Source organism: Neopsephotus bourkii, unplaced genomic scaffold (assembly GCF_033783945.1).
Source record: "Neopsephotus bourkii isolate Nb327-2 ecotype Australia unplaced genomic scaffold, CSIRO-AGI_Nbou_v1 NB_53, whole genome shotgun sequence".
Classification (NCBI taxonomy): domain Eukaryota; kingdom Metazoa; phylum Chordata; class Aves; order Psittaciformes; family Psittacidae; genus Neopsephotus; species Neopsephotus bourkii.
Window position 1 is genome coordinate 11,364,558 of NW_026900570.1, and position 26,361 is coordinate 11,390,918.

A 26,361-nucleotide genomic window follows, 5' to 3' on the forward strand; every position below is an offset into this window, starting at 1 on the left:
GAAGGTGTCTGCCTGCCTTTGGAAAAGGAAATAAATATTAACTTATCCACACAATGTGTAAGCGGATCTAGCCCTGTTGCAGGAAACTCATTAATCTCACATGGAAAATAAATAAACCAGGAGAGAAAAGGATGGGTGGGATTTTAACTTCCTCTATTTCCGCTAATCGTTATTTTATATGAACAAGTGCATGCCAAGGTTTTTAAGAGGAAAATTACTGCAAAGGACAAATAAGTTTGTTGAAGCTTTTAAAAGCTTTTTGGTGGAGGGATAATTTAGGGTGGTGTTGGGGAAACTCACCTGTTAAATGCTGCCTGATAACTCCCACTATTAGACCACATTTTCCATTGCTGATGCCACTGTCAGACTTGAGCCATAGGGACTCACATTTTCCATGGCAGGTGTCTGCCTAAGGCTGCATACATGTGATGTGTGTGTGTGTCTATCAAGAACTGCCTCAGGCTAAGTGTGTATAATAATTTCAGCCAAAATGTTTTTGCTCTTCAGCAACTGTAAGAAAAAATGTGCTGTTTCCCCTGTTTGCCTCACACTGAAAAGAATGGCAGCCTCTTCTTTAGGCAGTCCCAAAGGCCCTGTACGTTGAAGGAAAAGCATGAAATTTGGCAGGAATGCTTTACCCACACTGGAAATCCGCCACAGCTCAGTTGAATTATGAATCTGAACAAGACCAGTTTGGTCTTGATAGAGCTTCACAGCTTGGAGTTTCAAAGATCCTGTGCTAGTCTGGGGCTGACCAAGGTTTTCTTCAGCTAGTTTCTCCTTTGCCTGTTTGGACCCTGCTCCTCATCTGGGGCAACCCAGAAGAAATGGTCACCCAAGGAAAGGATAGGCTGGAGAGGGAGAGGTGAGAAAGGAGAAAAAACAAGAGCATTGTAGACAGAGACCATGGGACAAGGGAGAAAAGTTGAGACAAGAAGTTCACTACACCCACAGTCAGTGACCACACCTGTGCCACAAGGTAAGATACCAGCAGTTTTGTTTCCTGATGGGAAAATGTAGGCGGTCACTGACACAGCATTCAGAATTACATAGCTTTGAGAGTGGCAGAAAGTGTAGTTCAAGCTCATTTTCAGCCATGTACTTTCAAGTCATAGCCATATTTAAAAAAATGAGCATTGGGAAATTGGCAATTGGCCTTTATCTTCCATAAAAATATGACTCTACCTGAAAACAGCCACTATTGGTGTTCTTGCTCTTCCTTTACAGGTGGGAGATACAGTTGTTTAATGCCTCAAAATTTCAAATACTCACTGAAGTACATTTATATGGCTTTAAATGTTGGCCTTTCCCACAGACATCTGTGACCAGGATACCCAGCACTTCCACAGTCATCCACATATTAGTCAATAACTTTCCAGCATTCTAGATCTGCTCTCACATCATTTGCAAAATCAGAAACGGAGGATAAACACAGTGTGCACTGACTGACTACCAGTTCTCCCTTGGAGTCCAGCAGTTTATTCTCTGATCACTAAAGCAGCTTATAACAGAGTAATTTTCATGGTGATCACCAAGCATACCCTGCCAGAATGTGGCTCCTTCTTTAGATTAATCCATAATCTTTGGCAGTCTGGAATTGCTAATAGTAGCGATTTCTAACAGCAAAATATCGCTGTAACTATTCTTTCAGGTTTTATAGCATCCACACCATTATGTCCTAAGGACCCCAAAAGTCACTTTTCACAATCCAGAGTTATATTTCTATAAAGATTTAAAGCTTTAGAATATTTGTGAGAAACAGAGAACTTTAAATTTAAGGTAAGAATTAAGTTACTGAGAATGGCAATTTATGATCATAGAATGGGTGCAGCATTAATTTGGACAAATGTGTTCCTGATAGGAATATGGGCTGGAAAAGCAAATGAGAGCCAGTGTGAAAGAGACACAACAATCAAATTAAAATAGCAAATAGCATATGACCACAGGATAGCTTTTTTTACAGTATATATTTAGGAGACCAGGCATGGGGTAGCTGAATTGCTCATTTGGATGGCAAATACTTGGAATTCAATTCTGACATTAGTATTCAAAGTTGGGAGGCAGGAAGGAACTTTCAGGGGTGCAGCTTGGGGAACGAACACTGGGACAGCACAAGACAAAAAAGGAGGGCATGCATGTCATATTTATTGGTCCATTTCTGCTTTCATATTGGACAAAGAAATGGTCACAGTACAACTCTCTCTACACCAAGGATGTGTAACTGTGATTCCCGCATTTTCCACCCATGCAAAATTCTGATGGAAGCTTTTATGATGGTTTGGGTGCTGACAGACATTGCTCCTCAGAACAGATTCCCTGACATCTAATAATAGCTGAGCTCTTGTAGCTTTTTGGTGTGGGGTTGCCAATTTTGATTTCTTTATCAGCCACCCACTTTCATAAAACTGAACTTACCTCTGAGTAAATTCAAACTTACCTTTGAGACCTGTATCAATCCTGACTGAAACTTGCTAACAAATCCAAGAATTATCTGGAACACACAGGTATCTAAGCATTGATTCTTTAGAAACTAAATAAAAAAAGAAATAAACTAGAAAGGGAAAAAGAAAGAAACTAGACATTAGAAAATCTTACAATATTTTGTATGTACCGAGAAACTGAATTGGGTTAACCCAAGCACATCAAAGGGTAAAAGTCATTAGGATACCTTCAGAAGTCTGCAAAAGTCTCCTCCTCCACTCATTTAAAAAGCTTCAGCACAGGGGAGATTCCGCAGCTGTGGAGTGCAGCTATTACACAGTCCTGTGCTCTGCAACAATTTTCTGCATGTTTATGGGAATGGAACAGCAAGAGGTTTGAAGTCCAAAGTAATGCAACCACTGAATCCTGGCTGCAATGGATCTTCCATTTGAAAATCCTGTGTCTCAGCAGTTTGTAGCTGGTTTTGACACCAATGGATCATTACTAAGTTCTACTTTGGTGAAAGCTACCACACTAACAGTCACTCTAAAGTCACATACTTAGATTTTGCAAAACTGTTTGCAAAAAGGACTCTTCTCCTTAGCACCTGAATGTACAATATGAGCATGTAATATTATCTGGATGCAGTTTACACTAACATATATGTATTTATTGTTCCAGCTATTTTGGGGTAGGGAAAGGGGTAGAAAAAAGTTACCTAGCGAGTTGGATATGACTACATTGGAATTAAGTTTTCTGTCTTTAATTTAGAATTTAAACAATGAACTGAAATGAACTATAAGTTTTTGATCTCTATCTTGAGAATCTCTCTGAACAATATGTGATAATATACAGTGCTGAGACCACAACAGAGGAACTGGAACTTTTACTCAGGGGTGCATATCTCTTTGATTCAAGCATAAATGTTTATTTATTAAAGGTTGGCCTGGGGAAATAAAGAATTCTGGAGAAGAAATTATACATATTTCTGATCATGTTGTTATCTGTCTGAAGAAGAAACTACTATTCCCAAAACAAAATCAGGTAATTAAAAGTTATGCTTTGTGACTCCAGGATTTGAAAAAGAAAAATCACATGGCAACTAGTTAATGTCTATATGATTACTTTCATGTATTTTCTCAGGGTTAAAGTATTTATAGCCACAAATATATACATAACCACATAGCCACATATATATATAAAACCAAGAAAAGAGCCTAAGGGAACACAAACAAAACCCCACCACCCAGGACCTTAACTGCAGCATCTGCAAGCCAGCAACATGAAATACTTGATGAAGTGCTTAAGGCTAGGAAGGCTGATAATGAGATTTCTTTTAAGTTCACAGCACTGTACATTAAAGAGACACTGCCAACCTGATTTTGAAAGGAAAAACATTACATTGCACACACACGCTGGTTTTGTTTTTGTAGAAGAGTCTTCATCAGCCTTTGCTGGTGTCTAGAAAAACAGGTTTAGTAAGCAGCATACTTGGTCCACAAGTTTTGCCTCAATATTTTTGCATTTTATTTGTCTTTCGTAACACTGCAGTTCTGATGCTGTGTCTGGTGAGTGCCCCAGAGAAGAGAGTGGTTCTGAGCTCCCACCCAACCAGTGCAAAAAGCAGGAGCTCCCCAAGATAGTACCTTAAGGAGAATACACTAAAGGCCATCTGCACAGTGACAGTGACTGCTGCAAAGTACAGCATAAACAACCTGGAGCCAGATGATAGTTCCACCTCTCTCCTTCTGGTCTGTTCAGTGATAGAAACCACCCCATTATTTGCTGCAAGATTAGATACGGTGTTTCCAGAATTACACATGAAATACCAACCTGAAGAAAAGTCTAGCTGACTTTCTTTAAGTGTACCTTTAAATCCTTTTTTATAAACCCAAATAATATTTTACTGTTGCAGAAGCCTTATACAGGGGGACTATAACCTTTCTTAAAAAACAGCATACGTGTAGTCTTAATGCTTATCCCAGCATAGCTGCTTCCAGGAGCTTCTTTGCAAAAATGTCCTTTAGCCCTTTCTGTCAACCTTTCCTATTCTTAATGGGAGTGAAATGGTAATGCTGGCATATTCCAGCTGCCTGCATGGACTAGTCTGAATTAACTTTCCTGTTTTTTCTATCTCCTGTAATTTTTTCTCAACACCCCCTGGGATGACAAAGAACTTGAGCTGACAAACAGGTAGAGCACATAAACAAATCTGTATTCAGGAAGAAATACAGTCAAACCATATTAATGTTGCACAGTCAATCATTAAAACTTGGCAAAGCTAATTTTGTAATTTTAACTTTTAATATAGTTTTTACTTACAACATCACATATTAGTTTTTCAGTCCTGCTGTGGGTTATGAATCAGTTTCTGAACCAAAAGTGTCTGTTGTCTGCCAGACCCTTGTTCCCATTGCTGCTGAAACTGGAAAATGAATGACACAGGCGACTGCATGAAGAAACAGGACTGCTTTACAATTAAAACAGCAGAATGTTGTCTGGGAGGACTGGAGTCTGTTCTGCTTCTGCTAGAGAATTCCAGCAGAGGAGTTCTTATTGTGTTAGTCTTCCATTTCATACTCATCGTTTTGGGTGCTGACTTGACAACCTAGAATCTGATTTGGAGACACACTCAAACAGCTGTAGCCCAGGAAGCAGAAACTGCTTTGAACATACAAATTGATACATAGCACTAGGTACTACTAGGAAAAAAAGAGATCTTAAGAATCACAAACGGAAATTAAGGGATACTTTTAATCTAGCTTAATATGGAGGTTTGACAATGTAATGCTGTAATTGCTACAGAAACTGGAAAAGAAATGTTAAGCAGTGTCTGTCCATCTCCACATCTGTGTGATGCTGCAGGGTTGCAGATGCCCATGACACAGCAAAATGCTACTGAAGACAAAGGTGCCACTTCAACAGCATTTCCTGGCTCTCTCCTGAGCTGCAGACACCCATGCCTGGAGCTGGCAGGACAGGCACCATCCCTGGCATCCCTTGGTAGGGTCTCGTGAATGGCGTTTTGTCAGATTTCCTGCTGGAATGAAACATCAACACCACCACAATAGCCAAATATGTTAAAAAAGACAGTCAAAAGAATGAGAAAAGTGTTGCTGACTTCAGCTCACAGTAAGCCCGGTACCATCTGACATACCAATCCACTGACAAAACCTTCAGTCATCCTTCCTCAAGGAGTATCAGTGGCAACTGAGCTGTTACTCTGCTAGTCATTTTCATGGAGCTACAGGCCACAAACCCACGTCTGGACCTCAGAATAGTGATTCTCACAACAATCTGTGCTAGCACCAGCCTTACTGAATGTATTTGTTTGTGGTCTACAAAACACCATACATAAGAGATTCTTGAATGCTGGTAGTACCTGGATGACATGTCACTGCAGAGAGAAATGAAGACTGGCATCAGGTATGCCAAAGGCTGTGTGGCATACAACCTTCTGCACACAGAAAACCTGGAGACAGCTGGAGTTTTTGTTAAACACAATCCAGAGTAAGAGGATCAGCCTAGCTTTTGCACTCAGTCATGGTCAGAGCAGGAAGGTCAGGAACTATTTCCAAATTAAACACAAGAGTCCATCCAAGAAAGCGGCACTAAGTATAATAATAATTATCTGCTACTTGTTTGATGAGTGCTGTGGCCTGTAATACATTCAGATTTCACCATCTAATCTTGCCATTATTATTATCATTGGTAGATTAAAATCAGTAAAAGCCGTATCACTACCTGAGATAGTCAAAACGTGTCTGCCTAATACCTGGCATCAGAATGCAGCCAACAGCCTGACCACCAAGTTGTCGCAAACAGAGAGCAAGTAAAAATCACACTAAAACATCTAGAGGATCCACCCTGGAAAAGATGCACATGCAGCAGGTGACTTCAACTCACCACGCCAGTGACACAATGACACTTCCAGGTACTCCCACTGCCAGCAACCCTTTCCCCCCCATGGGTTCCCATGTACATCCCTGCCAGAGCCGGTCGAGTGGGCACAGCTCGGTGTCCCTGGCAGTCTGACAGCACCAAGAGGATCTGCTGCAGCCAGCCGTGAGAGTGAGTGGTACAGTCGTGAATCCTGTGTTCAGGCCTGACAGCTGCTCCTGTCCTGGGCTCCCTCTTGCCTTTTCAGAGTGTACAATTAGAGGCCTTTGATGGAAAGATGATAATTTGGCTACTTTTTGTTTTGTTGCAACTTATTTGTTTTATTCACCAACATTCATTAGAAAGAACCCCTCGTATTCAAACTCTCAGCTGAGCCTGCACTCCACATCTCCTTGCCTCGGTAATCTGAACTCCCTCTGGACTTTTTTGCTTGGCTCTCTCCCATTTGAGGCTGCTCTCTCATCCACTTGCCAGCACTAGCCACCTCCGATGGTTACTAGTGCCAGTCTCCTTCCTGGAACTGCATTCTCAGTTCACCTTCCTTCTCCATCCCAGCTTCTCTATCAGTTTCCTTTACTTGTGCCTCAGTTTCTTGGGCAATTTGTCTCCTCCATCCTATAGTCACCTCCATCATCCTTTTAGCCTACAACCCTAATATCCTTGTTCTGGATCCTTAGTCTCCATCAGTAGTCATTTCCTTTGGTGGCTTCAAAACAGTATTCCTGACCTGCCAGTCCTGAATACCTGCCTTCTCTGCAAGTCCCAGTTTTCATCCCACATGCTCCTATTTCCAGTACAGCCTGCTGGTTCTCCACAGCAAGGCCTTACACCTGGCTCTGAATCAGATAGCCTCTTCCTTCACATTGCCTAGATGCCAACAGAAAGGTCACTGAAAGCACAGAAAAGTGTCCCTGCTCTCCCTTTATTGCTTATCTCCGGCTCAGTGTGCAGCAGCTGGAAACAACCATTACTGAGAAACTCTGTCTCCATCATGTCATCTTGGGCTGCAGCATTTGCAGTGGCTTTGTACAGAGAGTGCATGCCCAGGCTAGGAGCTGAGAGGGGCTGCAGCGCCTTATTTGAACTGTGGGAATGATGCACAAACAACAGGACTGTAACTGTGAGAGGCATAAGCTTGCCCTGGGACAGTCTTAACCCTTAAGCAGTAGCAACTGCTGAGATTTGAAATACCATAAAATTTGGCCAAATAAGAGTAGATTTTCTCGGGAGCAGTGAAAAGCACCTAACAAAGGCATTCCTTGCGCAATTTCAAAGCAAACTTTCTCCATAAAAAGTCTGATTTTCTTTTTTCCTATTTAAAAACAACATAGCTTTCCTACATTTAATTTCAGAAAATATTAAACACTTTGATATTTTCTCAGGTCAAGAAAAACATGATGCAGACCATCAGTATTGACTTCTTCAGTCTGAATTAGTGTAGCCCGGCACAAACAGCTGAAAGCTAGGTCTTGTGTCAGAAATGTCAAACCCTGTGTAATAGGCTGTATGGGCTCTTTAAAAACTTGGCAGAGCTGCTCACCCTACCTTGTGCATGTGTTGGGAATCAGCCCTTCAGCTGATTCCCAGCAAGCAGATTTAAATAGGTTTCCAGCTTAGGGAGAGAAATGGATGTTTGTCTCTTAGAGGAGCTGTTCCCTCCCTCATCCCTCCCTTATATGTGCACGTACTCTCACACAAAAAGAGCAAAATGGGAATAAAGGTACTCTCCAGGTGAAAAGACCACCCCTCTATAGATACAGAAGAGCACTTTTGGCAGACCTGAATGGCACTAGAGTTTGAGTTGAAAATAAAAGACTGATAATGAGATTTTGCTCTAGATCGGCTGGCTTGTGCTGGCAGGCAGCAAGCTGAGCCAGCCTGCTTAGAATTTGCCCTAGATGAGCTAACCAAAAATAGAAACCAAGAATCACAGTGCGTTATCCAGTCTAGAGAGGTAAAAATGTTGACTTGGAAAGACCAGCACTCAGAGACAAAACGACAGTTCTGAGTTGCAGTCACATGCCTTTCTCTCAGTCATGTTAAGAAGGTATTAATCTTTCAGGTGCAGAAAAAGCAAAGCTTCTAACAGCCTTCTGAAGAGCTGGCACATGAGGGGTCTATGGAAGGAAGAGTATGGCATTCACCAGCTCTGGTCAGACTTACGGTCCCTATTTCTGCTGATCTTGACTGGCTCATAATCCTGTTGAGTCTAAATCACCTTTCACAGGTAGCCAGAGAGAAGGAGCTCTGGGAAGTGTGAGAAACAACCACTTTACTCAGGAAGGAAGCACAGGTTTGCCAGTGGGTTTATGCAGAAGACACTCATGATCCACATCTTCCTGGGTGGGAGCTTTGCTGCAGCCTGAGCTCAAAGCACCTCTGCCTGTACTCTGGAAGAAGTAAACCTGAGATTATCACACTACTGCCCACAGGGCATTTGCCTGTGCTTGAATCATCCAGAGACAATGACAGATGCCAAGGCACCTGGCACGTATCAGGAAGCTGTAAACCTTGTGCTGTTGTGGCTGCTTGGTAAAGACTAAGTGCAAGACAGCTGGGTGCAATCTTGATATTAAGGGTAAGCTTGACCATACCTTGCTAGGTGCAAGAGGAAGGTGTTGCTTTTTCTAAGTCCTGGAGGAAAGTGTATATTATTTTCTGGAGTCTTTCTCGATGTCTGGAGGAGTACATGGTTCTTAGTTTTTGTTTGGCAAAGCAGGTAAACATTGTTTTAACAATCTGATACAGACTAAATATGATTAATAATGATTGATAGCAACTGTATTGATAATGAGTAATAGGCACTAATTTTTCAGCCTAGAAAGATGCCTCTCTACTACTCACTAAATGCACAAGTGCTGGAGTTTGGGTGTTACGGCTCCTGCAACTTTGTTTAATTACAGAGACACCCACAGGGTTGGTAACTTTTGCCTGTTCTAAACTACCATCTCCTCAGTTCTGATATTCCCTAATTTGCAGCCACTTACATAGCAACATTTGTGAACTGGGAGGGCAAAATTAACTCCAAAGCAAAACTCTTTCCTTTGAAACAGATGGTGTGCAAGAGGCACTCAGTTATCAGCCACCCCATTTTCCTGTCAGCATAATATCACTGATTTATTAGAGAAATTTTAAACTCAGAATATGCCACAAGTGTATGCCAGATTGTGAAAAAAAAAATGTTTCCCTCTTTATTACTAGGTGCTGTGCTTTTGTGAGATTATAAATGTATATTTAGTGTTAATCTTGGTGTCGTGTCTGCACCTCAGCAGTTGGCTCTTTTCTAATGCATTTTGTAAGAGTTAAACTCAGTAGTGCAAACTATACATGATAACTTATGATAATACTGGAGGGCAATCTGTTTTCCACTCTATAGTTGCACACTGCCCAAAGGGAAAGGAGCAGCGGGTTGTGCTTGTTGCCTTAGCTCTGGTTTGCACAGGTGTTCAGCACTCTGCCTTCTGGCTGCAAAAGGGGATCAGACACGGTTTAGGGGAGAAAATGTAGGGAAATGAGAGCAGGCAATCAGATGGCAAATTAAAATGAAACTATAGCTGCTTATTGAACCAAATTCTATTCTTCTTCATACTTCTCCTGTCTGCCATTCAAAACCACATCTAAGACTGATGGATCTCATTCCCTAGCTTCTGACTTTGATCTCCCAGCATCAGAGTTCTCCTTAGTCTGTGAGTGGAAGACTAAAACGCATATGCAGGATCACACTTCCAAAACAGCACATTCTTGGCTTGCACCCACATTCAAATTTGCTAATAGCAGTAGTTTTCTGTAACTGCCAGGAGAGATAAAGCAAGCAGTGACATTTTAACTGTCTTGTGCTGCAAACAGTTCACACTCCCAGGAGTTCAGCAGAATTCAGTGGAAGCCTAATTAGGGATGATACATCCTAAACTTCACTCTCGTTATGTCTTTAATTCTTTCATAATTCCTCCACAAATCCTGAAGTTGTTTTAAGAGAAACTTTAACATCAGCATTTAGCTCATTGCAGATACTAGTTTTTTGTTCTTAGTTTGTTTCAACTGTATGCGTATTTCTCCTCTCCAAGCACTATTAACATATAATATTAATATTAAGCAGTATGAAGGACATGGCTGCTTTTGGCTCAGTGCAGTTTGATGGTAGTAGGTGCCTTGGTTAAGCAAATCCAAACCATTAAACAAGATTAAATAAGATATCAGTAGGTGTGCCAGGGATCAGGAGGTGGCAGCAAAACCCTGAGGAGATGTTTGATTCTTCATGTCAGCAATAGAAATGTTTTAACTGCAAGCCAGAATTAATAAATCATTAACATGTGAAATTCTAGTAAGAAAAACAAGGGATTGTCTGACACTGATTATACAATAAGGAATTGTATGAAAAACAGTGAACTACATGGACTGGAGAACTGACACCATTAAAATCTGAAACAGCATTCATAATTAATATAATTAACTTTCAAGAACAGGAACACTCCAAGTCAGAGAAGGCTCCAACAGAACTTCTCAAGTTGGATGGAATGAATCAATGGTTGTATTGCAAGGTTCAGCAAACTGGACTGTAGCCTGATAATTAGACAAGTTTATATATAATGCTATATATATAATGCTATATATATATAGATCAATGACATTGGATGAGAGCAGTAAAACTACAGAACAGCTTATCAGATATGGTCTGGAAACATGATCATGAGGAAGACATCCAGGAAAGAATTCAAAGTAAAACAAAATTTGAAATGTCAATCTAACAGGTAAATTGTTGTCAGGCAAATTGTTGTATTTCTGCTCAATGAACTTTATTCAGTTTCTGCTTCATAACTGAGAAATCGGTGGTATGAATGGCAGAAGGGATATCAGCATGGTTTGCAGTAAGGAAAACTGAGACTGAGCAAGAAGAACGAGAGATATTTGGTGAAGGGACAAAATTGAGCTTTGTTATTTATCAAAGCTCTATGAATATTCAAAATAGCTTATGCACAGCAAAACCAGCCATGGGAAGCTCAGTGAGCATGCAGGAGAATAAAAAGCTCAGACCTGAAGATGTCTGTCTACATCATGTATGTACCTTTATGATGGGGGGTTGAAAACAGATGATCTTGAAGGACCTTTCCAACTCAAACCAGTCTAAGATTCTGTGAGAGCTGGATCCTGAGGGGAAATTCTCATATACCAGAAAATCATAAAGGTGGCTTCACAGAAAAATACCGAGAACTCCACAGACAGCAAAAGTTTACAAGTTGAAGGGAAAAAACCTGATGTATTTTTTAGATTTTTATAAATGTAACGAAAGAAGAGTTAAAATCACATGAAGTGCAGCTAGAAAAAATCAGAGACTGCTAAGGGGGACTCACAAGCAGATTGCTCATGAAGCTCGAAATATCATAAGTCTTATTTCCTCAGGAAAATAACAACAAAAAATGTTTAACATATTTTAATATTTATTCATATTAATGTATTCAAGCTCCATGTGCCCTACATGAACATGACAGATTTCTACCATATCAGTCAGAATTATGGAGTCTCTAGAGCCCTTCTTTGCTTTAACAAACTAGAATTCTATTACAGGTTGCATCTGTAATAGGAAGAACAGGCAAATACTGTGTACACATGAATGTGCATGTTCTTTCAATAAAATCATTTGCATAACTCATTTACTGTACCTAGATATATTCCAGAGTTTTGCTGAACAGCAAATTTCAGAAGGTTTTGCAATTATAATAGGAAAAAGTGAGAAAATAAAATAAATATGCTTTTAATAAATTAATCTGGTTTCACATATTTTCCAGTATCCTCAATTTGCAATGACTGAAACATTATATTTTCCAGTGTCCTCAGTCTGCAATGACTGAAACAGACTTGCTGGTTCCAGTTCCATTCAGCCAGTCCTTCGTGCTACCCACAAGCCTGTTTGCTGGAATTCTATGAAGATGAAACAGTAACACAAAAAAACCTAGCAAGCATTTACAATGTGTCTGGAAAATAAAAGATGCCTACAACTACTTATTTCACTTGCACCAACAATGCTGGAATTTGAGACAGAAAAAGTTGATAATATTGATTGTACTCTTATCAGACTAAAATCAAGGAAATAAAAAACTTGAGGCAGCTGTGTAAGTATTTTGGAAGCCATTCAAGTATATATAAAAAAATAATATCCCTATTCTCTAGGAAATTTTCTAAATAAGTGTCTGGTAAACTCTTCTGTAAATGTAACGTGATCCAAGCTGCGTGCTAAAATCCAGAGAACAGAGCTCAATGCTCTGAACGGAGTGGAAGACACCTGAGATGGCTCTGTTATTATGCAAGAATCTCAGGTATGCACAACAAAAGCAGCAGTGTCAGGAGGTGAAGCACACCAAAGCAGCTTCTGCACACGCACAGCTAAACATATTAAACAGGAATTCTCAGATTGTCCTGTAGGGCTGGACACATTTTGAAGAGAAACTGGCTCAGTTGAACTTCCCATTAATGATCATGTAACATCTTTGTGCCAGATACAGCAATTGCCTGCATGGAAAAATAATTTTAGGAAAGTATTTAATATGTTTTAGCTGCCTTGTAAAATCAACTTAGCAACCGAAGAGAGACGTGCCAACACCTTGTGATCAGCTAGATCTTTAGAGGCAACCAGGAAGATACTGTGGGTCCACAGTGCTCCGAGATGTGGTACCACCGGAGATGTCTTTCTACTGCTGCATTCCCCTGAAAGTGATATAGGATGCAGTTTTTGCAGATTTACCCATGTCAGCAAAGCAGAAGAAATTCTCTCAACAATACCAGTCAACTCTACAGTGTTTTGGGGACTCGTGTGTCTTATTTCTTTCTGCCATTTTCCACCAGAGAAACTCCTGGGAGAAAATTAAAGACAGAAGGGCATTTAACCTGCCTAAATTTAAACCCATAGCCATCTTTTACTAGTCTGGCTCTTAGATTTTCAGACTTGAGCTCATTTAATGATTTTGGGATGCTTAGCTCTTAACTAAAGTCATGCTGGAGAATGTCCTCTGGATATGGTTGTCTCCCTTGGGTTTGGAAAAAGCAGTGACCCATGAAAGCTCTTCATTCTCTCCTTAGTTTCATCTCATTTGCTACCACGTGGGAGTGTTCAGTTTACAGGAGTTACTTCGTTCTGGGTTTGTGGAGAATAAGCTCTTTTTCAAAACCAATGTAGGGCTCAACTTACTCTTGCCAGACCCTACAATAGGAAAAATAAGGGTAATATGTGGATGGGTACAATGGCAATTCAATTTTCTGGCTGGAAGCCTTGTTTTGGATTTTTGTTGCTTAGTGTCTGTCAGCACTTTCATCCTGAGGAATTTAAGTTTCTGCTACAACAGCCCAGACATAGATGAAAGTTTGCATATAAAGTATCAGAACTCAGAACTGGTTTATTAATTTTCCAAATGAGGTTAAGTCTTAAGATATGAAAAAGTACTTGGGTGGTACTCAGCATAAAAAGAACATTATTGGCTTGGCGTTTGTTTAATCTTGTGAAAGATTTATTTAAAAGGAAAGTGAGATAAATACTTGAAATATGACCTCAAAAGAAGCCCACAAAAATATGTATTAATACAGAAACTGGGCTACATTTTGAGGTGTCTAGCACCTCTAGGCATTGTAACCACTCTACTGCCTTTGAGATAATTTATCCTAAAAACAACCACATATGTTCAACCAGCTTCCTTTCAGGAATGCTTCAGCTGCTGGTGGATCACAAAAGGAAGGATTACATCCCAAGTCTTTGAAGATATGGGTAAGAAGGAAGTAATTGTTAATGATTTGCTGATCTAAACCAAAAATGATTGACAACATAATGAAATCATGTAATCCTGTAGTGTGCCAAAAAAACACAGTTCTAAATTGAATAGGAACAAATGTCAGAGAAGGTCAAATGAGATTAGCTGCATCACACACTACACAGCTACATATGCCTAGTAATAAATGACCTGCCCCAAGAAATGAGAGGAAACTGTAAGAAACTGATAGTCCTTTGGAACTGCTTATGTGTGTCAATGAACTTTTGGCACTATCAAACACTTCTCTCAAAATGTTACTTGAAGACGATGCATAAAATCCCCACAAAGTACAGGAAGATGAAAGCTGTCCAAAACCACCTGTAATGATGTATTTTGAGATTAGGCAACAACTGTATGAGTACAGCTTGGTGTAGATGAGGGCTGCACTCGTGCAAGCTGACTGCCCTGTGCACTAAATGTTGGCTTCTGTGGACATTAGACAACACTGCTGTTGCAAACATATGTATTTATAATACCAGTGTATTCCCTTTCTTGGAAACGACTGGAAGAATCCTCGGCATGTTTTATTATATGAAAAATAAACCTGTTAAGCTAGATTCACTGAATGAGTAAAGTCTCTTCATTTCACACCCAGGTAGGACTGCAGACTTCTGGGGAAGCCACCGCTGCGTTTGATAGCTCCCAAGCCCTCTCCATCTCTCAGCCCTACCTTACCGCGTTACTCGTCCTGCGCCCTCCTGAGCTCACCCTCTGCAGACTTCAGAGATTCACTGTCTCGGTGTGTGGCTCCGGAGCTCCCCAAAGCCAAACCAAGGCCAAAGCCAAACCCAGGGTCCCACGTTCCGCGAGGGTCGCCGCTGCTCCCCGGGCACTGCGGGGCAGCGCCGTACCTGTCTCCGGGCCACACGCACCCGTGGCACTCACACACCGCCTCGACCCCATCCGCCCGCTCCTGCCGGTCCCCCCCGTCACAGGGCGTCACGCGACCCCTGCGGGGCGGGCAGCCGCCTTCCCCCGCGGCCAATCAGTGTTCGTCTTTGCGCGGTCCTCCCTGCTCTAGCCAATAGACCGCGAGCTTTTCCGTAGCGTGTGTCTGTGTACGGGCATTGGGGTGGTGGTGTTGGGGTCGGGCCTGGCGAGCGGCCGTTGGGCTTCACGAGCCGCGGAGCTCCGCCCTGGTGGGAGGGGCCGGTTGCGCCCGGCCCGGCCCAGCGCGGCAGCGGTGATGGGGAGCGCGGCTCGGCGGTTACAGTGAGGTTGTGGTGTGTTCGTCGCCACCACCCGGGAGTCCTGGCCGCAGGTAGGAGCCGCAGCCCCGTGGGGCGGCGCCACGAACGGGGGTCCAAGAGCTGGCGGAGGTGTACCACGTTCCCCCAGAGCCAGGGGCTCTGAGAGGTGCGATGGGGCTGCGCTGTGCCGGGGGGACTGCGCTGGCGGTGTGGAGAGAAGGGGGCCGGCTGGCGAGTGAGGGGATGAGGCAGGTGGCGGGCTGTGGGCGCTCGGCCCCAGGGTTGTGTGTGTGTGTGTGTGTGTGTGTGTGTGTGTGTGTGAGGGGGGGTCTGTGCCCCCTGTACGGGGCGCCGGTTTCAAGATGGCCCCCTCCCCCTGACCGGCCGCCGCCGCCGCCCTCAGGGGGAGCCCCCTGGGCACGTGCGAGGCGCCGACGGGTGGGTACCGCAGCGCGGGGGCTGCCCTCGGGCTGAGGCGGCTGCGGCGAAACCGTGAGGGGGGCTTCGACCCGCGCCCGCGGTGGCAGGCCTGGAGCGGAGACACCCCCCCCGCGCTCTGCGGGCACCGCGGTGACATCCACTTGGTGCGGAGAGAGGTTGCGGGGAGAGGAGAGCTCAGTCACGGCTGGTTCTCGGCTGTGCCTCGCTTTTAAACCCTGCCGGGCTGTCGGGAGGAGCTGAGCAGAGAGCTCGTTTATAGCGAGTAATGGATGTGAGTGGAGCAGTCAATGACAGACTACGCGGTCGGACTCGGGAGACCTGTAAACTTTAATTTATAGGTTATCAGTACCATGAGGTGTTTTTGTGAATTGGCTGAGAATAACTTAATTCACCTCTGAAACCAGCTTCCTACTGATATCGTTAATGCCTACGTTTAGTCTGTGTTGAGCAATAAACAGCACTATTAATTTGGCGTGTTGGAGGCGAGGAACGTAAATGATGATATTTTATGTAAGAGCTTGCAAGAGCAGTAGGTGCCTTTTCATGCTACTTCTGTGCTTTCACCTCTGAATTCCTGGCTTTGCTTTATTTAATGTGCATTTATAACAAACCACCTTTCTGCATTTCCAGAGTTTTTCTCTGACTTGATTTCTCAAACAGCTTGGCACATCTTTGCCTTTTAGTTGCTCTAAATAGACTGGAATAACTTCAGGGGCAATAGTTTCCAGTGATTTTCAAAGTTCTTCCTTTTGAAGAAGGCTGTGTAGTTGGACAGTGGTGACTAGCATCTTTAGACCTCATGATTATCTTCAGTATTTGAATTCAGCATTTGTTTTTTACAGTTAAGTTTTTTGGATGAGGTTTAGAGTTCTTATTTTAAGTTTACTTAGGTCAAGAGCCTTATTTTGACGAGGCATGTTTTTTCTGTCAAACCTGTCTTTTGTAGGTGTTCATTTTATAATTTAGCAATTAGAATTTTGGTATGAGGTATTATCATCTGTCAGGTCCCTGTTATAGAATAATGTTTACATCTTGGCTATATTTACAAAAAGATCTTTACAACTAGTTTATTCACTTACTGAAAGTATTGTTTGCTCTACTTCATGTGAATGTTCAAATCTTTAATCTCACTTAGAAGTAACATTAGGATTTTGCTGGATATCAGTGTTTGGATTGAATAAGGAGTTTTTTTTTTTTTTTTATTCAGACTGGATGATTGCATGTAGCTTCTAAAAGCTGTTTTAAAGTGACAGTTAATTTAGGTTTTGGGATTTAATCTCTTCGAGCACTGGGATGAATGAATGTCAGTTTCAAGTGTGCCTGTGTGTTCATTGAAATGGAAAGGATTAAAGTGGTAACCCAAACAGTGAAAAGTTGATTTAAATTATGTCAGACTCAGAATAGCTTTGGGCCTTAAATGCGAATGTGTTTTTATGTGTACGCTTAAGAGAAGACAGAGGAAATCCAAGAGCTGCAAATTGCTGTCAACTAGCAAAGTGCATCAAGGAAAGATTGCTGTATGTTTACTCTGTTCTTCTCTTCTTTAGGCACCTATTAGCAAGTCCTTATGAGAGATGGGATATTGTGTTAGATGGATCTTGGACCTGAGCTAGTATGGCATTTTTGTCTGTAATAAAGTGTTTTCTGTATAGTAGTATGGCGTTTTGAATTTAAATTTTAAGTTAGGCAGGAGTCAGAGCTGTAAGTTATTAAGAGTATAGTGTAAAAGTCAATACCAGGTATGGATAAAGCAGGCTGATGAATGTACAGTTACTTTGGATGCGTATTTACATTTTTGTTAACATTCATAGGGCATCCCAACTCCTGATAGGAAATGGTCACAAGTATGTTTTTGAAGTGGCAACTTCCTGTGCTTCCCCGAGTGCCCTGTTGGGAGTACTGTGCTTCTCACGAAAATGTTGGAATCTGCTGCAACTCCCAAATGTTCTTATGATGTTGTAATGTTGTCTTTCACTGAAACCCCAGCCTTAGTTCTCCTTTTCTGTGCCAAATATCCTCTTTTTATGTGGCAAGTCCTTGGGCACCTGTGAGCCTTTCATTTATCTCTAGCATATGAAAAGGAGCAGAGGGGATCTACATAAAATAGTTCAGTAGCATGTTCCTTCTAAACTAGTTCTTCTGTGTTAAGGTTTACTGTAGAACTTGCTATGATAATAAGTAAAAACAGGGAGAAGATCCAGTCTTGCTGTTTGCAGAGTGTCTGTTGTCTTCTAGATTATATTTTGGAAAATTGTTGTGGTGAATTAGCAAGTTTCACTGTCTAGAGCTACGTGAATAATGTGTACTACATGAATAATGTGTAGGAGTCACAAAAGCTTCCCACATAGCTGTGGTAATTCAGTTTAACCTCAGCCTGTGGTGTATATACTCTTCCTTCAAGTGACCCCATCTCTTGAAAAGTTTTGATCCTGATTGCTGCTGTTTCTTGTTCATTCAGGAAAGGAGACCAGTCTATTAATAAAATTCATTTATAGCTGCTTTCAGCGAATCATGGGTGTTTATATCACACAGTGATATCCAATACAGTGCCTTCCCCTGTATTACAAAAGTAGAGAGACTAGGAGCAAGCACTTTACCCTAGCATCTTGTGACAGTTCAGTCCACTAGCTCTGTCCCAGTTCATGCTGGCTGCATGGCAGGACTGAGACAGAGAGCAGTTCTGACTCAACATCTGCATATTTTACAGAAACCTTTTGAGCATTACCATGAGGTATTTGGTAAATTCTTTGACAACTGAGTTTTCGAAGAAGGACATAATTGATAGCAGTACATTGACATGTTCTTTAGTTCAGCTAGCAGCCTTTCATTTAGGGGAAAACCAGCAGAAAACAAAACTAGTGTGTATCTGAAGATGCACAAAACTTTGGTGTTTTTGAATATCTATGCTTGTTATGCTTAGCTACCAAAGAAAACAACTTGAATTTTCCTCCCACTTTGGAAGGCTAACAGATTCCATGTGTTCTCAAGCAACAGCATTAAGAAGACTAGTTTCCAGGACTCCATGTTTTGTCCTGAAAATGGTTTATTAACCTACATTATGAATCATGGGTAGAACCAACCTTATCTCTCAGTTGTTAGCTCTGGAGAAAAGATGGACTGCAAATAATGAAAGGGTTTAAGTATATTTAATCTCTTGGGATCACATCTTGTTACTGTGACCCATATCTTGGGTTTTGTCACTTTTCTATTCAGCCATGAAGGCTAATGTGATCTCACTATTGCTGTTCTTATGTTACATACGTGAAATAACAGAACAAGTTAAAATCCAGACTACCCCCTTGAAGTATCTAGTATTTTAATAAAATAATATTTTAATAGAAGAAAACAAACTGTCCTGGGTTCAGCAGTAGCAGTCATTTTTCCCCTTCTTGGTAGCTGGTGCAGTGCTGTTTTGACTTTCGGGCTGGGAACAGAGCTGATAAAAACGATGTTTTGGTTTGGCCAAGGACTTTGTGAGCTTCATGCTCTGCCAGGGAGGAGGGGAAGCTGGGAGGAAGCAGAGACAGGACACCTGACCCAAACTGACCAAAGAGGTATTCCATACCACAGCACGTCATGCCCAGGAGGTAATGGAGAGTTACCCGGAAGGGCTAGGGGGACGGCAGGGTTGGAGGAGGTATCGCTCGGTGCTTGGTTGGGCTGGAGGGGCGAGTTATCGATCGGCTGGTGATGAGGTCTTGTATTCTCTTCCCTTGTTATTTCCTTTATCATTACTATTATTGGTGGTAGCAGTAGTGATTTGTGTTCTACCTTAGTTACTAAACTGTTCTTATCTCAACCCGTGGGAGTTGCATTCTTTCTGATTCTCCTCTCTGTCCCTCCAGGAGTAGGGGGAGGGCAAGAAGGGGGGGGGGGAGGGGTTGGTTAACAAGCTGTGTGGCTGGGGTTAAACCACAATACAAACAAAACCTAAATAATCTTGACAGGGTTTTGCTAGTTTCAAAGAACAAAAATACAAGCTTGCTTACTTCTTAAACTGTGTGCAGCATAGCCAGTGATGTAAAAAGCCTGCAACCAAAAGCTCCTGAAATGAATTGATTGTATACATCCTCAATAACATCAGTATTTAATCATTGAAGCAATCAATAAACTTAACTACAAACTGTGCTATAGAACTATGAAACTGGAGATGTGAACATAGTATTTTTCAGGTGCAGAAGAGAAGGTGACATACAAACATAGAAAGACTAGGCCCATATTGATGTTTTCAACTGTGTTTTGGCTTTCTGTTGGGTGCTTGCCATGCATGCAACAGGGCTGCCGTGTTTCTGTTCCCGACGTACATTCTGCGGTCTGCTGCACCATTTGTGCTCCTGCAGTTTATTGTCAAGAGGAGATATGAGGTGTTTCCAATTTGTACAAGGAGCAGGCAATGCATAGTGCCAGGTGGAGTGCTGAAAGAGACATTTGCTAAGTGGAAATGTGTACAGCTAGTAATGGTTTTATGGTTATTGCTGACTTTGCAAAGCAGAGTGATAAGCTACCATGAAGCAAAGAAATGAGAATCTTCACTACAAGCATGAAGTCATAAGTGCTTAAAAGGTTTTTCAAAATGGACCCATTAAGTACAATGGGAGAAAGCTTACACCTAATGCTTTGTACCAGAACTTGCATGTTGTTTGCATATAAAATGTGATTATATTTCTGTGAAGTCTTATGGATATTTCTGCATTAAATAAACCTTATCTGTACCCATTTTGAAATAATAATTTTGCTTAATTACTGCTTTAAGACCAGTTTGTCTAGGACCAGCATGGAGCCAGGACCAAGTGTGTAACTTGAAATCCTCTGTCCCCCTGGCTTAAATAAGTCTCTTCTGACTTTTTTTTTATTTATGAAGAGCTTCGTAGCAGAACAGTGGTTGGGAAGTTAACTACTTAAACCACGCTCCTAACATTTAGAATATAAACGTGAAAGTACACAATGTTTCTGATGCTGACTAGCACTGGCAGCACACCATTATTAGCCTTTCTTCTTGCAGGCTTCACAGATTCTCAGCTCCACAGTCTGGAAAATGCATCCTGCATGCCTGTTGCAGTAAAGGTGGTCATTCAGGTATGGTTTCCTTATGATTACTCTTTTGCCCACTGTTTTCTGATACTGGACTAGGCTGTTGATTTATTTTTTTTCAACGGTCCCAAATAATGTGTGTATGAAAGACCAAGAACAATTTTTTGTAACACTTAGTATTATTAAATGAAGCTGTGAAACACCATTGTATTGATATATGGTCTAATTATTCTTAACTGTGTGTTGCTTTATTGTCTTGTAAAGGCAGTCTCTGTTTTTTTGAGTCAGGAATGACTAAATTTTCTTAATGCTATTTCATTATGTATGATGGCGTAAGTTTTGAAGAAGAAAGTAAGTATTGGTAATACAGCCAACAGCTGATGATTAACTACAAAACACACTGCACTATGAATTGTATAGTAAGTTGAAAAGTAAAATAGAGTAAAACTGGTTCAGAACTAATAATTAAGTCTCGGAACTTGGAAATGTACACATCCATTTATGTAAAGAGCATAGGAAGTCTTTATTACATTTGTAATATATTGTGTGATGGACTGAGCTTGGCTCCAGCAAATGAACTTTTTTCAAAAGGAGCAATGTCATTTCAGATATGAAATGCAGAGCTGCTGTTTCACACACAATACACTATGAATGCTGTCTTAAGAAACGGACTTGATGTTGCTCATTATAGAGTGGAATATAGCGATTTCACACATTACATGTTGTCAAATCAGAAGCTTCAACTGGCAGATGGAGAGGGGGTTTTGTGTTTTAAGAAAACACCTTGCAAGTTCAGCTCATAGAAGGCCCTGCTGCCTTTTTTTTTTTTTTTTTATATATATAATCCACTGTCCAGAAGAGTTGCAAAAAAAGAACTGATCTAAGGAAACAGTTTTAAATTTCTTTTCAGAGGTTTGACAGATACAGTTTTCAACAGTTTAATAGATTCTGGGATAGAGATTTTCAATGAATGGCTGTTCATGAGCAGTTAATTATCTCACTACAATCTGGGTCATTGGGAAGATGTGAACAGTTAACTTTTGTGTTAGGATTCCGTTGTAAAAGGGGGAAAGTTGAAGCTACATCATCTTGAGACTGGCAGTACTGGGGAAGTGACTAAAACCAACTTCTGAAGGAGCAGCTTGCTCCCTTGTTAGGGTGAATAGAAAGCTAAAGTCTAATGAGGATATGAAATCGCTACTCTGTAAGTCATATCTAAAAATCCTTGCTCCTCCCCTAATGCTCTTCCTCCCACCAGCCCCAGGCACAGTTACTGCTTGCTCCCATCGGGACAAACAGCAGCTCTTTGTTAGCTGCCTTGCCCAGGGCACACCCTGTCGTAGCTTCCCTCCTGCTCCCTTTGCCATCTGTGGATCCTAGAGACCCTGAAAGCTGCCTGATCTCCGAGGTTAATTGATTCATTAAGTCTGTGTTACCTCCAGTACATATATAGGTAATCTGTAACTTCAGTCCTGCCAATTTATGTTCTAATATTTAATTTTGTATGGGGAAAGGAACGTACAGTCTCTACCACAGAGCTGTTGTAGGTTTCTTATTAAGAGATCTCCAAAGATCCAATCTGTTCTTCAACATCAAAATCATACATCCTAGAAATTTTGTCTTGGTATTAGGAAGACACTACAAGTACTATGGGCCAGCAAGTCATAAACTGGCCTGACCGAGCTGCAGTATGCCACTCCTTGCTTCAGAAGCTTGTAGTGTGTTTGAAATATGATACAGTGACTTGGACCACCTTCCAGCTGCCACAACCAATCTGAGCAAGGGTATCAAAATGGCAAACAAACCTCAGGGGATAAAACTGTGAATGGCATGCTTTGAGGTAAGTGCTGAGTGGTGCCTTTGGTCCCTCATCTGACTGCTGTAGGAGTCATGTGCCTGGGTCGCGAGACCTGGAACAGGTCAGGTGAGACACCCTGGGTGCTTCTCAGAGAAGACTATCCAGCTTCAAGAAATCTTGATAGTTAAAGCGAGAGTGAAAATCATGTGCAGCAGCTGAGTATTGAGGCAAGACAGAAGTCATACAGCAAATGTATTTTTGGAAGGAGTGGAGAAAAGATGGATGTTGTCCTTTGTTTAGAACCAATGGCTGCAGCTAGCAAATGTGGATGGTTGAATACTGTCATACTTTCCCTCTGTTCATTCCTCCTGTAAGATAACTACTAGTGGATGGTGGGCATGCTAACACCCAGACTGAAGGAGAAATTGTGACTGAAGACAGCAGATTTCAGGACTGCAAGAGTGGTGAAAAATGCCTTCCTGGGCAGTTAGATCTGGAAAGTTCTGCTGCGAGTGCCACAAAGGGAAGGATTTGCAAGGCAGTGACTGGAGGAAATGGGAGTCAGAGGAACATTCTGACAACTGGAAAAAAAGTTGAGAACTTTATTGTGCCAGCTGTAAACACCTTTTGTTTCCTAGAAGCGATGAAAACTGTTTTCTAACACTATGTGCTGTGTGCAGTATTAATTAACTCCTGATTTCATGAGAAATACGCACTTATTACTTAATAAAGATAATTAATGTTCCTTCTCATTAGGGCTTTTTACTGAACTTTTTTACAGTGATAAATGAAGACTGTTAAATACCTTAATTTCAAAAGGAAAAAAGGCTTGGGTAGGATAGAAGGGTGTTAGAAACTGTTACAGAAATATGACTAAAAGGAAGAATCTGTAGCTGCCATGGCTGTAGAGGAAGAGTTAAAATATTTTATGTACAGAAGCATGTTATAGCACAGTTGTAAAACATGCTTCCCCTCCCCCCCTAGATACCTAATTTAAAATGTCATCTACAGTCATGAATATGACAAATATTTGAATTTTGGAAAGAAACAGACCACACCTTCTGTGCAGCACAGGAGTCTTAGGAGACTTAGGTGGTATCTTTTAGGAAAGGTTTGCAAACTCAATAACCTTTTCTCACTGTGGGACCTGGCTGATTTGTTAATTAGGTTTAGTAAGCCATAGAATACCAAGGAAACTTCAGAAACTTTGCAAGATGCTATCTTTCATATTTGGAGAAGAGATGGGAAGTGGAGTGCAAGTGACCCAAATCATTACTGGTTGATTATCATCACCTTAAGTGAGAGAAGTAGATGCTGGTTGTTACGTTCTCTATGTAACAGGAAAATGGGTAGTCTCAACCCATCAACCAAGCTAACTCTTTACCAGTGGTTCAATTCTGGCTCAGCAGACCAAAGGCTGTATTAGATTTTTTTGTTTTTTCATTTTAATCAGAATCAAAACACCCTGTAGGAAAGTAGGTTTTAGTTAAATACTGTTTTTACTGCTCTATGAATAGAGACAGATAGTAGCTGTAACAGAGTGCTTAATTCAGTTAACTGTTGTGTAGGTGGACAAGGTAATCGATGACAGTTGAGTAAACGCTACTTCATTAGTGTCAAATTTACATTTTACTCCTCAGACTTTCAGCTATTTAATGAGTTCTGGGTAATGGTTTTGGCTTCACATGGGTGATAGCAATTAAATTTGCCAGAAAATGGGAGGCATTCTGGCTGTTTTATCCAAGGACTGAACCCACCTTTTTACATGCTGCTAACTTATATGAGGGAATTTTATGTCCCATCTTATTAAATCACTTATTCTGTCTTCTCCAGTGCTTTCATCTAGCTTGGATATAGCATTAATATTTAAAATATCAGTTCAACAGACACATGCATTACTTATGAAAACACTGCAGTTTATTAAAGTAAACCTGCTGTCATTCCAAGTAAAAGTCTTGGGAATGACATGTAGTGCCAGCAGGTGCATTGTTCATTTTCACAAGATGGTCAGTTGAGCTGGTGGTGATATTTCAGGAAGAAAAAAAACCTTCTTGATTATATGAATGGAGTATCTTCAGATTCCTGAAAATAAAACATGGCCTGCATATTCATATGGTCTGAGACTAACAGGCTGTAGGGGTAACAAAGTGTTCATTTAAGTAATTGGTCCTTCTATGGCTGTTCACTGTGTTTGTATTAACAGTTACTAGCATGTCAGGGCAGCTACATGTGTTGAGATGTCTTTAATTTGCCCACATTGTGAAGATCTAAATAATGAGTTATCCTTGGTTGTCCAAAAGCAAATCTCATCTTGTATTTGTGGCACTTAAGGCTAAGTGTTTGTATAGCTGCTAGTTACCAGCTCATAAGGTCCTTCATCATTAGGTTAAAAATAAAGAGTGTGTCCTTCACCCCGTGCATGCAGAGGATGTGGTCGGAGCTGCTGCACTTTGTCTGCGGGATTCCAGCACTCTTCTGCGTCTCCTCCCTCCCAGTCTACAAGACCAGTGCCCTTACTATGGAAGCCAGATGTCTTCATCCCTTTTCTTGCAGTGGCTGCTGCTTTTTCAGTGGCTGGTCAGAGTCAAAGTTTTATTTGCCTTTTATTTAGGTGTACATTTGAGAGGACAGTAAGCAAAAGGCTAAACTTTCCTCTGGTGCCTTCCAATTACTGGTGGCCTTAAAGCCTATGTGTTAGTGTCGTGGTTTAACCCATCCAGACAGCTTGTTCACCCACTCCCCCCCTTCTTGCCCTCCCCCTACTCCTGGAGGGACGGAGAGGAGAATCAGAAAGAATGCAACTCCCACGGGTTGAGATAAGAACAGTTTAGTAACTAAGGTAGAACACAAATCACTACTGCTACCACCAATAATAGTAATGATAAAGGAAATAACAAGGGAAGAGAATACAACACCCCATCACCAGGCAACCGATAACTTGCTCCCCCCAGCCCGACCAAGCACCGACCGATACCTCCTCCAACCCTGCAGTCCACCTAGCCCTTCTGGGTAACTCCCAGTTACCTCCTGGGCATGACATGCTGTGGTATGGAATACATCTTTGGTCAGTTTGGGCCAGGTGTCCTGTCTCTGCTTCCTCCCAGCTTCCCCTCCTCCCTGGCAGAGCATGAGGCCCGCAAAGTCCTTGGCCAAACCAAAACATCATTGTTTTTCAGCTCTGTTCCCAGCTGAAAGTCAAAACACAGCACTGCACCAGCTACCAAGAAGGAGAAAAATGACTGCTACTGCTGAACCCAGGACAGTTAGCCATCCAACATGAATTAAAAACATACCATTACCCTTTTCTTCTTTCTAGCAGGGCTTGGTTTTCATTCTGCCTTGCTGCTATTACTGCCTTATATCTTCTTCTGGGTAGTGGGAATTGTGTTCTTTTCCTCTGTATCCCTTTTACTGGCTCCAGAATAAATAGATTTCTCTGTAAGTCTTGGAACACTTTTTAGAGACCTTACATGTAATATATTGTTCTGTATTCGTAATTGTAGGACCTTTTTTTCTCCAAAACTCGTTCTTGAGTGTTCAAAAATGTTATCTCCCCACTTGAATGTGTGACTACACCGATGAGTTTTGATATGGGCATATGTGACAGGAACACATAGCTTGCTTCCCTGGTGGAGAACTAAGAATATGCCACAGCCTGATGGGAGGGCTCATGTCTGGCCATCTTTTATCAGATGTTGTGATGTTTTTTAGTATGTTGTATTTTCTTTGCTGGATGTAGACTGCAATACGAAAGGTAATCCAAAAGCCAGTGTTCACATTATTGCAA

General features: G+C 41.5%; 1 protein-coding gene and 1 long non-coding RNA gene across 3 annotated transcripts in view; one reads left to right on the forward strand and one right to left on the reverse strand.

Moving 5' to 3' along the window:
- Nucleotides 1-5,156: 5,156 nt before the first annotated feature.
- LOC133211058 (uncharacterized) lies at nt 5,157-14,981 on the reverse strand. The gene is made up of 2 exons (XR_009725096.1): nt 14,785-14,981; nt 5,157-5,461 (listed from the first exon to the last, which is right to left on the reverse strand). It is a non-coding gene; the product is annotated as an uncharacterized LOC133211058 (long non-coding RNA).
- A 321-nt stretch (nt 14,982-15,302) lies between these two features.
- MPP7 (MAGUK p55 scaffold protein 7) overlaps nt 15,303-26,361 on the forward strand; it is a 155,189-nt gene continuing 144,130 nt past the window's right edge. For both annotated transcript variants that reach the window (XM_061351020.1, XM_061351027.1), the window contains exons 1-2: nt 15,303-15,375; nt 20,748-20,821. The gene's annotated coding sequence lies outside the window, so the exon portion shown is untranslated. The remainder of the gene's footprint in view (nt 15,376-20,747; nt 20,822-26,361) is intronic.